The following is an 11,193-nucleotide window of genomic DNA, read 5'->3' as shown; positions in this document are numbered from 1 at the left end:
CTTTACACCCTCTAGTACTGCTGCTAGTGTCAAGTCCGACAGATTTATAGCCCATTCATTCATGGGAACAAAAACCCTGCCACGGCTGGTCATGGGACACGCAATAGCAGTTAGTTCAAGAGATAACAACTGCCATAGCTCACCTCTCCATTCAGCACTACAGAGCCAGCTCTACTTGGGAGGTAATAAATGCTTCTTGTTGTGTGCTTTGAGTCATAATCCAGAAATAACTGTGGTGGGCCTCGCCCCAGGCCCCGCCTCCAGGGGAACAGCTCCCCTCCCCGGGCCCCCACCCCCCGACCGGCTCCAGGCCTCCACTCCAGCCCCCTCTCTGCCTGCCACGGGGACGGCGTGGGGGGCTGCAGGCGGCCCTCGTGGAACCCAAGCCGAGGCCTTATATCTCAGGCGATTATGCAAAGTCGAAAAGCCCGACCTCCTTCTGCGTGGTGCGTGGCCAGGCGGGCACAGGCATCCATCCCAGCCTGGCAGGTGACCCTCAGCTGGCCCCAGCTCGGTCGCACGTGCCTTCTCAGCATCCTCTCTCTCGAGCAGTAAATGAGGCCTGACTCAGGACCCACACTCTCTTAGCAAGCCAAACTTGCTCCTGACCGAGCCCGAGAGCCAGAGGGAGAATCAAAGGAGGGATGGCCCTTACCTTGCACGCGGGTCAGAAACCACCAGAGAAAGCCAGGGCGTGAGCCCTGATCCCAAGAGAGAAGGGGGCTGCTCCTGACTGGCTCACTCCAGAGCCTGGGGACACCCCCGGCGCCAAGGGGGCACGCAACCCAGCACGTGTGGGAGAAACCGGTGGATTTTTTTTTTTTTTTTTTAAGTGAACAACCCGGAAAAGTATAGCCAGGATCCGTTCCAAACCCATCCTGGGACAGATTAGGAATCTGAATCTCAGAGCAGGGACAGGTTTGGACAAAGAAGCCACACGGCAGGTAAGCACTCTGCTTCATTTCAAAGTCAGCCTCAGCCCCTCACAAGACTGTGTTCGCTCATCTGTAATGGGCGTTTTAACTACACCTAACTCAGAGTATTGTTGTTCGAGCTGAATGAGATCTATAAATATATTAAATGCTACACATAAAAAATACATAAATATATGTCTTATCTAAATATCGTGTAATATATAAATACATTTGTATATACAAGCAAATGTATTTGTATAATAAATAGTCAATAGACATGTAGGAAAGTAAATAAATATATAGAGTAAATGTATAATAAGCATATAGTAAAAAAAAATAGACACATAAGATAGAGTAAATAAATATACGTCGTCAAAGCTTAGCACAGTGCTAAGCAAGAGCCTGTGTTGTAAAATTAATTCGGTTAGTTGGAGAGACAAAAGATCCACACGAGACAATTTTTGAAAGCTCAGGAGAAGCCAGAAGATTACTGAGGATGAGACGATGCTTCAAGGGAAATGCCTGCAGTGTTTTAAACCCTCCACTAGGACACAGACACACCTGCCCACCTGCCTCCACCCCGGCGACGCTCTGCGGCCTGCGCTCTTTCCAGGTGTGTCGTCGGCGCTGTCACTGTTAAACACCAAAAAAAAAAAAAAAAAGCTGATGACATGGGACCCTAATACCATCCATCTGGGCTCTTGGGGTCTCTGGACCTTGGGGTCCAGCTGGGAAATGAGGCTCGGAAGATAGACCTAAGGTCCAGGGCAAGCTAGTTGAGATGGGAGTCGAGAGCCTCCGGGCTGTCGAAGGTTCCAGAGAGACAAACACCAAGGTTAATCTCCGAGGGAAAACACAAAACCCAAGGGGGGCAGGGGAGAGAGGTTGCGACACGCATGGAGAATGACACTGGGCATCAGTTGCTGTAAGTACATTCGTTGCTAATCAATCAGCTTTTATTGTGACGCCCCTAGCTCAGCTCATAACGCAGGGAAGCAGCTTCAGCAGCAGTGGAAACGTTTCCAGTTTAATAATCCCTGCTAATTGAAAGCAGCTCGGAACCGAGCGGGGTGGGGTGGGGGGTTGGGGGACAGCGGCACAGTTTATGGCCACAGAGCTGTTCCTACGGGGAGCAGAACACCCTTTGATGCTGGAGGGGGAGGGCTGCGGCCCCTAATTCCTCCCGCCGTCTGCTTGGGCGGGGGAGCCCTTCCCTTCCCATGTTTCCCTCGTAGAACGGTAGAGCTGTAGGACTGCCCTGAAACCTGTTTTTATCTGTGCAAAATTAACCACCCCCTGCTGCAAAAACTGGATTCTTTTCTTCCTCAACGGAGAATTCCATTCCTTTTTTATAATTGTTCTTTCCTTTCAAATCACCTAATATGACAAATGCTGGGCGACGTGATAGTTCATCTGCTAAAGAGTGTCTTTATGAGTTGAGGCTTCAGTGCTTTAATGGAGAAATTGCCTGATTTAAGTAAATCATGTCACCTTCACCCTTGCAATCATATTTGTTGCAGGCGTCTGCTGACCTAACCTGCGGAGCAAAAACAAAAACACATTTACATTTCCGGGCTGAGATACTCGGTTCAAATGCTGTACAAATGGGTCATAATGAAAAGTAATTTTAGCGCACGGCAGAGGTATGACTTAAGCACACTTTTGACAGTTTTTACACATACATAATTATTCAGCATTGTGATTTAAACAGGTAAAAGGCAGATTTCAGCGCAAAAGCCCCTGATTCCTCAGCCCTGGTCTTCTTGGCTTCCCAAGCAGAGCTACAAATGGAGTCATAGATACAGCAGAGGGACGTCCTCTGTACGATGTGCCAAGAATCAGCTGGGCTTGTCCTTCCCCCCTTGGGTACACACAAACCCCTCCGAGCAGGTGCCCAGATCTTGGTTCGGCCTCCCGCTCCCTGCGACGCCAAATTGCGTCTATCATGTGGTAGGGAATCAATACGACTTTGTCAAGGGACTGAGTAAAGATGGCCAAAACTGGGGGTGAAAAAAAAAAGATCTTTAAAAAAAAAATCAACAAACACAGATGTATAAGGAAGGCTTTCTCCAAATGAAGGCAATTAACAATTAAACATCACAGGAAGTGGACACTCAGGGTCAGTGAGCTCGCAGACCTTGATCCTCACACCTGGCTCTGCTCGGCATTTATTCCCTCCTATGATGGGGAGGATGGGGAGAAGGGCCTTCCTCATTCTCCATCCGCTCCTTCTCGGCTGCATGAAGGGTTCTGAGTATTAAAAACATAATCAGGGGCACCCGGGTGGCTCAGCGGTTGAGCATCTGCCCTCGGCTCAGGGCGTGACCCCGGGGTCCTGGGATCAAGTCCTGCATCAGAGTCCTCGTGGGGAGCCTGCTTCTCCCTCTGCCTGTGTCTCTGCCTCTCTCTCTGTGTCGCTCATGAATAAATAAATAAAATCTTAAAAAGAAAAAAAAAACATAATCACAGTCTTTGCTTTCCTCTGACACCAGCTGAGCTGCTTAACTGAGCTGCTTGCAGCAGCCAGGAACGTAGCAGAGGCTAGAGTCTCCACCAGGCAGCAAAGTTTAGTTCCTTTATTAACAAAATTTAAAAGATTTTTTAAAACTTAAAACATCTTAATTGGAAAGAATTTAAGTATTTCCTGAATAAACTATTCCCTTACATTTAGCTCGATTTTGCCATAAACCTAAAAAGTCCATCTAGAAGATGCCATAAAATTATGAGGCATTACAAGTGTTATACTACCCTAAACAATGGGACTTTAAATGGTAGTCAGTGCCTTTAAAATAGTATACATTGTTCTCAAAATTCCATCTACCGCCACCATTACCCAAGATAATTTGGGGGAGGTGGGGGTGCATCTACGTTTCTTTTCATTTAAAAACATTTGGAATACGTATATTTTATTCTCCAAGTCTCTGCTTAGAGAACTAGATTTCTCTTTTGGCAACACGGGTTTATTCCTCTGGAAAATGGTGCTGGCACCGTATCATGTGCTGGCAGCTAGAGCTCTAGTTAAAATCAGGGTAAGAGGTGGGCTGGCTGGGCCAAGAGTCAGGGAAGCCCTAGAATTGGACACATTCTGGCATTCAAGGCAGAGTCAGTGAAACAGATGGGCAACGCCCAGCTCCAGTCCCCAGCCCCCAACAGACCCGTAGAGTCCCTCCAACTCATTCAGGCTGCTCCAGAAAGTAGTTCTCCGATCCTGGTGGCAGGGTTAAGAAGAGGTGCACCCATTTGCATAATGATAACCCACCCGTGTCCACACACACACAGGTTCTGGGATTCTAGTGGCCATGGGGCCCCTCCCAGACCAGCCACCCGAAGAACAGACCACGTGTTGACGTGGGCACATCATGAGACACACGCCCATTTCATCTTCAGAGCTGTAAAGAGTTGCCCAGAATTCACCCTGAAAAGGCAACATGGAAGAGGAGATCTCAGGGCTGGGGTAGGGAAAAATTTTGTGACGCCAGCAAGTTACAAAAGGGACACACTGAGAAGCACCTACCCCCTGCCACCGCCTGCCCGAGTCAGCTTGGAGGAGCTCCCAGTGGCCAAATCCAAGGACAATTTAAGGGAGAAAATAAATAATAGCACTAGTGGTGCTCAGGAATTACTGAGAGATAAAAAATAATAATAATAATAATAAATAATAGCAATACACTGTAACCCTTGGAATAAAACATATCCATACATTCGTGCCGATATCCATAAATGAATAAAGAAAAAAGACCAGCCCTCCCTTACTACAATTAAATTTCAAGTACAGAAGGAGTGACGGAACTAGGAAGTCACCATTAGCAAACACTGAGGCAATAACGTTTTTAAAAACATACTTTAATTCATCCCAAGCAGGGACCACCGTTATGAACTTTATTACAAGTGTTTATCTACTCTTCTCTAAAAGCATGACCAAAGAGCTCTCACTTCCAACCCGTGACATAACTCTCAATGTATCCTGCAAGTACCACTTTCGTAAACGTCTTTAATACGGGTGCTTTTATTTTTTGTTGTTATTTATTTTTTTATTGAATAAACTTGACACACCACGCTGTGCAAATTTAAGGTCTACAGTATATTACTTTGATACATTTATATATTGCAAGGATTGAGCACGATCCTATGGTGGGCGCACACGGTCTCTGTGGTTTATCTGCTACTCAATACAAGCGTGTACCCTCAAACACTATCAGTCTCGACCCCCAACACCCCGTGCCCTGGTAGCCACTATTTTACTCTTGTTCTGACAGGTCCTATTTTTTTTTTTCAGATTCCTCATATAAATGGTATCCTACAGCGGTCGTCTTTGCCTGATTTGTCTCGCTTAGTATAATGAACCCAAGGTCCATGCAGGTTGTCACAAATGGTGGAATAGCCCCCTTTCTCATGGCTGAATAATACTCCATTGCATACATATACCACATGCTTTTTATCCATTCAACCACTGATGCGCATTCGGGTTTTTTCCGTATTTTGCATATTGTAAATAATGCCACAATTAACGTCGGAATGCACGTAGCTCACGGAAATCCTGCTTTCGTTTCCCTTGTGTATACACCCAGAGGGAGAATTGCTGGATCATATGATAGCTCTATTTTGAATTTCTGAGGAGCCTCCGTATTGTTTTCCACAGCGGTTGGCCCAATTTATATCCCCCCCACACACACACAATGTATCTGGTTTTCCTTTTCACTGCATCCTCACCAGCACTGTCATTTCTTGTCTTCTTGATTCCAGACTTTCTGACAAATGTGAGGTGGGATCTCACTGCGGTTCTGCTTTGCGTCCCCCTGATGATGAGTGATGTTGAGCATCTTCTCGTGTGCCTGTTGGCCGTTCTGATGTCCTCTTTGAAAAACCGTCTATTCCGTTCTGCACACTTTTTAACCTCACCCCTTCTCTGATACACAGTTGGCAAAAATATTCTCCCGTTCTGTTGGTTGTCTTCATTTTGTTCGTTGCTCTTTTTGCTGGACAGAAACATTTGAGTTTTGTGTGATCCCATTTGCTGATATTTGTTTTTGTTGTTTGCGCTTTGGACATCAGGTCCAAAACATTGCCAAGACCAGTATCAGTGAGCTTCCCTACTTTTTTTTTTCTAGGAGTTTTCTGGTATCATATCTTAGATTTAAGCCTTTGATCCATTCATAGTTAGTTTCCATAAGTGGTCTAAGGTAGGTGTCCAATTTCATTGTTCTGTGTTTCTCCAATTTACCCAACACCATTTGTTGAAGAGACCGTCCTTTCCCCATTGGATGTTCTTGGCTCCCTTCTCAAATATTAGTTGACTGGATATTCCAGGGCTTAATTCTGGGCTCTCCATTCTGTTCCACCAGTCTACGTATCTATTGTTGCACCAGTACCATAATGTTTTTATTACTACAGCTTTGTAGTATAGGGGGGTTTTTTAGAGATTTTATTTATTTATTCATGAGAGACCGAGAGAGAGAGGCAGAGGGAGAAGCAAGCTCCATGTAGGGAGCCCCACACGGGACTCGAACCCAGGACCCAGGATCATGCCCTGAGCTGAAGGCAGACACTCAACCGTTGAGCCACCCAGGCGTCCCTGTAGTATAGTTTTAAATAAGGAAGCCTGATACCTCCAGCTTTTTTCTCTGGATTGCTTTGACTCTTGAGGGTCTTTTATAGTTCCACACAAATCAGGATTATTTCTGCTACTTCTGTGAAGAATATCTCGGGTATTTTGGTCCATAATAATAATTATTGCAGCAAGAATTGGCAATGGATGCTAAAATTAGTAGGCAAGCAGAAATGTGATAAGAAACATGATATCGGCATAGCTTCAAAGTGCCTCCCCATGAGAATTAGAAACCCGGTGGACAGCCCTTAACCAAGTTTTCAAACTTACTATCACTTGTAATACAACAGAGGCATCATTTACCACCTGATATGATACACTAAGATACTAAAATACATTTTTTTCCTTTACAAAAATCTGTTACTTGTAAGATGTAATGGGGCAAATGATTATATGAGCAACCACGTAAGTTACAAGTTGCAAAAAAAAAAAATTGGTGTCATAATTTTATATAATACAATTAATAATACTTTATTAATATGACCTTTTGATTGATCATAAGATCTTGCCAGCTCTCTTTTCTGCAAAAGTCTGCAACATCATTTATTAGGTCATCAAAAATTACACCTTTAAAAAAAAATTACACCTTGAGCCACTTCATCCTCAGTTGACACAATTGAAAGCGATGTCGATCAACCTTGCCTGCTGCAAGACTGCAAATAATATTTGATCATTTTTAATTTGAGGATGATCTTTCTGCTGATAAAACTGTTAGTGGAGCTCTGGAGAGTATTTTACAGGCTGTGTCTGCACTGGGATCCATTTCTGATAAATTATTTTGAAATACAAATTTTAGTACATCCAGAGCTGATGATTCTCATGGAACAATTTTTCTAAAAAGATTTAACTCTTCACACGAGTCAGTTTTGTGTAAGTCTGAATTTAATTTTCATTGTAAATTTATACAATGGCGTCTTAATATTTCCTATGACATTTCCTGTAACTTGTGGAGGTCATACAAGAACCTGAAAGTAGCTTCATCATTCATACGTAAGTCAAAATCCCCGTTGATGCGTTCTATCACTCTATCTTCAATTACGAGGAAAAATTAATTTTAAATTTGCCCCCCTCGTTAATACTTGGTTCTTCTGAAGCTTCTATGAAAGCAGTGTTCTTATCCATCAAATACATTGTCAAATGGGACAATCTTTCAATCCGAGCCTGTGGATATTTGCTTTGCCACGTGGTAACGGTTTATAAAAAGAGAGGTTTTTAAGTCTTTGAAGATCCTAATAACTCCCATAATGCTTTATTGTAATGCCACAAATATCCACGTGTATGTTTTTCTTTTGTAGTATTTTACTGACAAGAGTTAACTGTCTGAGCATTTACAGTTCCCATCCTGGCTCTCAGGTCAAAGAGTTAATGTTTGTGCAGACACCACAGGGACCAGCTCCAGGGATGGACAGGTAAGCTGGCCCCGCGTACTACAGGTGCCAGCGCTGTTCCCAGGAGGAGCCCCTCCTGCAGCTGCTGCTGTCACCACTCACAATCTGTGTCCAGATCCTGGTCCTCACTGCTACTGACACATCTCCTCTGCTCGTGTGCGTATGTTCCATCATCCCATCAGACTTCGCTTACAAAACACAGTTCAAAGATTACACTCTTCAGAATTTCAACATTTTTCAAAAATTGCAAAACAGTTAAGACTCCTCTCGCAGACAGTCGCATGCCCAGCCTCCACACGCCTGTGAGGGCAGCCCTGTAGAGAGATTTATACTGTCTCCAGTTGTTTTTTTTTTTTTTTTCATAGCCTATCGTCATACTAAATGTGTTATTCCACAGCTTTAAGTTCACTCCCCAGTAGGTCTTGGAGCTGTGTCCACATTGGCGCATAGAGAGCTGCCTGAGTGTTTCCAGCTGCTACACAGGGTCCTGTAGAAGGACACATCAGTGTTTGTTTACCCATCGCCTTGTTGACGAACATTTAGGCTGTTTCAGTGTTTCCACGCTGTAGGACAAGCGATTCTGCAATTGACATCCTTGTGTCCTTGTGTTAGTGCTTCTTCTGACACCAAGAAGTGGACGTGCTAGGGTTGTGTTGGTTTTATTTTGTTTTTAACCTAAAATGCCTACCTTCTTCTTTATTTTGTTTTTAACTTAAAATGCCTACCTTCTTCTTAATTTTTTAATGCAAATTCAATTATCCAACAGATAGTACCTCATTAGTCTCAGATGCAGCGTCCAACAATTGTCTACCATTTATAGGCCTGTCACTACGCATCAGGCAGTGTGCTGAGTGTTGGATGTGCACATCTCATTTAATGCTCTTACCAGAACTATGGAGAAGGCAGTGTCTCATCCCCATTTTACAAATCTGAGACCTAGACCCAAAGAGGCCAGGTAAGCTCAGGACCTGCAGCGGGTGAGGAAAAAAGCCAGAATTCTCCCACCAGGCAGCTCCAACTCCAGCACATGCTTTCCTCACGACTGCGCCCATCTGACTTCATGTGTCTTTATGGACCAGTTTGCATTTATGAATTGAGAACCCACTATGTACCCTTCACTATCTAGGAAAAATCTTGGTGATGCAGATCCACTGAAATCGAGATGTTCATCCCACATATGGGAGAGGGGCCCAACCTCAGAAATTTGACCAGACCCCATTGCTAACAAGCAGCAGAGCTGGGGCCTACACCAGAGCCCCTTCTGTTTTCCTAAGGATGCATATACGCATCTGGGCGTGGTCACCAAAGCAGGTCTTAGGCTCAGAAAGCAAATCTGCTCAGTCAGGTGCTGGGACGAGAGGAGCAGAGTCCCTGGAGTCTGGCCTAGAGTCCTTCATCTCCATCACACACACACCCTTGCCCCCTGATACGTTGTCTCACAGCAAAGACCTCCAGTTCCAAGGAAGCCCTCACCTGTGCGGGAGGCCAGAGGTGCAATTTCATCTTCGCCACCTCACACCACTCAAGTCAAGATTAGGCTGGACGTGGCCCCAGAAAGGGCCATGGTGTATTGAGAACTCTGTTTGGACAGGTCGGCTTTCTATGTTCATGCTCTCACCTCAGTACCCCTCAACCCCAAAGTTTGTCGAATTTGAACTTTAGACACAAATAGGAGCACAGGGAACAAAAGAACACCTTTGAGTCTAATCGGTGTGACCCTGATCAACTCGGGACAGGTAATCCGGGCATGACAAACTGGTGGCCAGGCAGGAGCAGTAGAGGCATCTAACTCTTTGTGTAGAGCTACAGTCGATCCCAGGCGATTCTCTGCCCATATTTAAGCTTAGTTTCTCTCCCATATTTTCCAACACACAGGTCCTGGTTGGCCAAGGCCATTGACTGCCTCTCAACCTCTACCATCATGGCGGCTACAGAACGAAGACCCCATTTCCTATTAACCAGGGTGAAACACAGAGGTGAAATCGCCTGCCTGGGCGCCCTGGCTGTGGCTCACTGAAGCGTATCTGGCAAAGGAAAACCACAGTAAATCTAAACTTTTCCCGCCTGCTTTCCGCTGTGCCTGATAGATTTAAACAGGAACCGTGACATCCTCTCCAGAACCCCCTGCCAGATTACCCTCTGACCTCCACTGGATGGGACAGAAAACAGAAAGAAATCATGAGACATATGGAAATATTTAGTCATTCCAGATGCAGACATACATCTGAGCAATTAGAGCAAACGTCACATTATATGGCAGAGTTAGTGCAAGAAACAGGAGAAAAATGTAGTCTTTAGGTGTTCTTCCAAGAGAACATTTCAACTATGAAACTATGGGAGGCAGTCTTAAAAGGAAAAAAATCTGAAAAAACTGCTTTTGTGGGGTGAAAAAAAATATGATGGATAGATTTTTTTTTTTAGATGGAGAATTAGAAGACCAGCTCAAGAGACATTACCAGGGCTCAAGATGGGTCAGTAAATGAAAAATGAGAAGGAAATAAGAAAAAGAGGTTAGGATAAAAAAAAAAAAGTAGTTTGAAAAGAAAGGAAGAAAGGGGAATGGGAAGCAATAATTAAAAAGGAAACCTCTTCCCTAGACCCCATGAATATGGAGGCGTTCAAGGAAGAGGATCACCAGGCTCCTTACCCAGAAGGGACTACATGGGATATGCTTTTATTTCACACGAAAATGGAAACGAGTTAAATTTCTCTATTGAAAGACTTAGTTTGGGTCACGAACAAAACCCAGCTTTGTGCAATTGCAAAGGAGCACACTTACAATAAAATGTCCCAGAAAGTTTAAAAAATGCATTCATGCATTTATTCATTCAACAAATAAATATTGAGTTCTTTCTACATGCCAAAGAAGGCGACAGGCAAAGACCTACCATGCAGACATAAAAATAAATCAGGGATGATAATATTAATATTTAACAAAGGAAGGATTGAAGCAAAATGGTCAATGTGAACATTTTTTTCTCCATCTTTGCCAGATATATAAACAAAAAAATAGAGAGGATTTGCACAATCTTACTAATAAGCTTACATATGTGTGTATATAGGGAACATGCAAAATCATATACCCAAAGATTCAATATGGCATTTGAACAAAATGGGTTTGAAGAATTTTATTAATAAACTTGAATACACATACACATCTTTCAAACCTTCTACCCAAAAGTCTAAAAGGCTTTCCACTAACCACAGGTGGCTATTTAAATTCAAGTTTCTAACTAATTAAAAAGAAAACAAAGAATCAGTTCTTCAGTCTTAATTTCCACACATC

At 43.9% G+C, this 11,193-nt stretch overlaps 1 long non-coding RNA gene across 3 annotated transcripts; it reads left to right on the top strand.

Moving 5' to 3' along the window:
• The first annotated feature begins 278 nt into the window (after positions 1–278).
• On the top strand, positions 279–10,695 carry LOC112645597 (uncharacterized). Of its 3 annotated transcripts, none has more exons than XR_003127140.3 (3): positions 279–944; positions 1,388–1,527; positions 9,783–10,695. It is a non-coding gene; the product is annotated as an uncharacterized LOC112645597 (long non-coding RNA). The 3 variants fall into 3 exon arrangements; XR_003127142.3 differs by having other exon boundaries at positions 1,383–1,527; XR_003127141.3 differs by having other exon boundaries at positions 1,343–1,527.
• Positions 10,696–11,193: the final 498 nt, after the last annotated feature.

The sequence above is a fragment of the Canis lupus genome, chromosome 1 (assembly GCF_003254725.2).
Source record: "Canis lupus dingo isolate Sandy chromosome 1, ASM325472v2, whole genome shotgun sequence".
NCBI lineage: Eukaryota > Metazoa > Chordata > Mammalia > Carnivora > Canidae > Canis > Canis lupus.
Note: the sequence above shows the minus strand (reverse complement) of the source record. Positions and strands in the feature narration are given on the sequence as shown.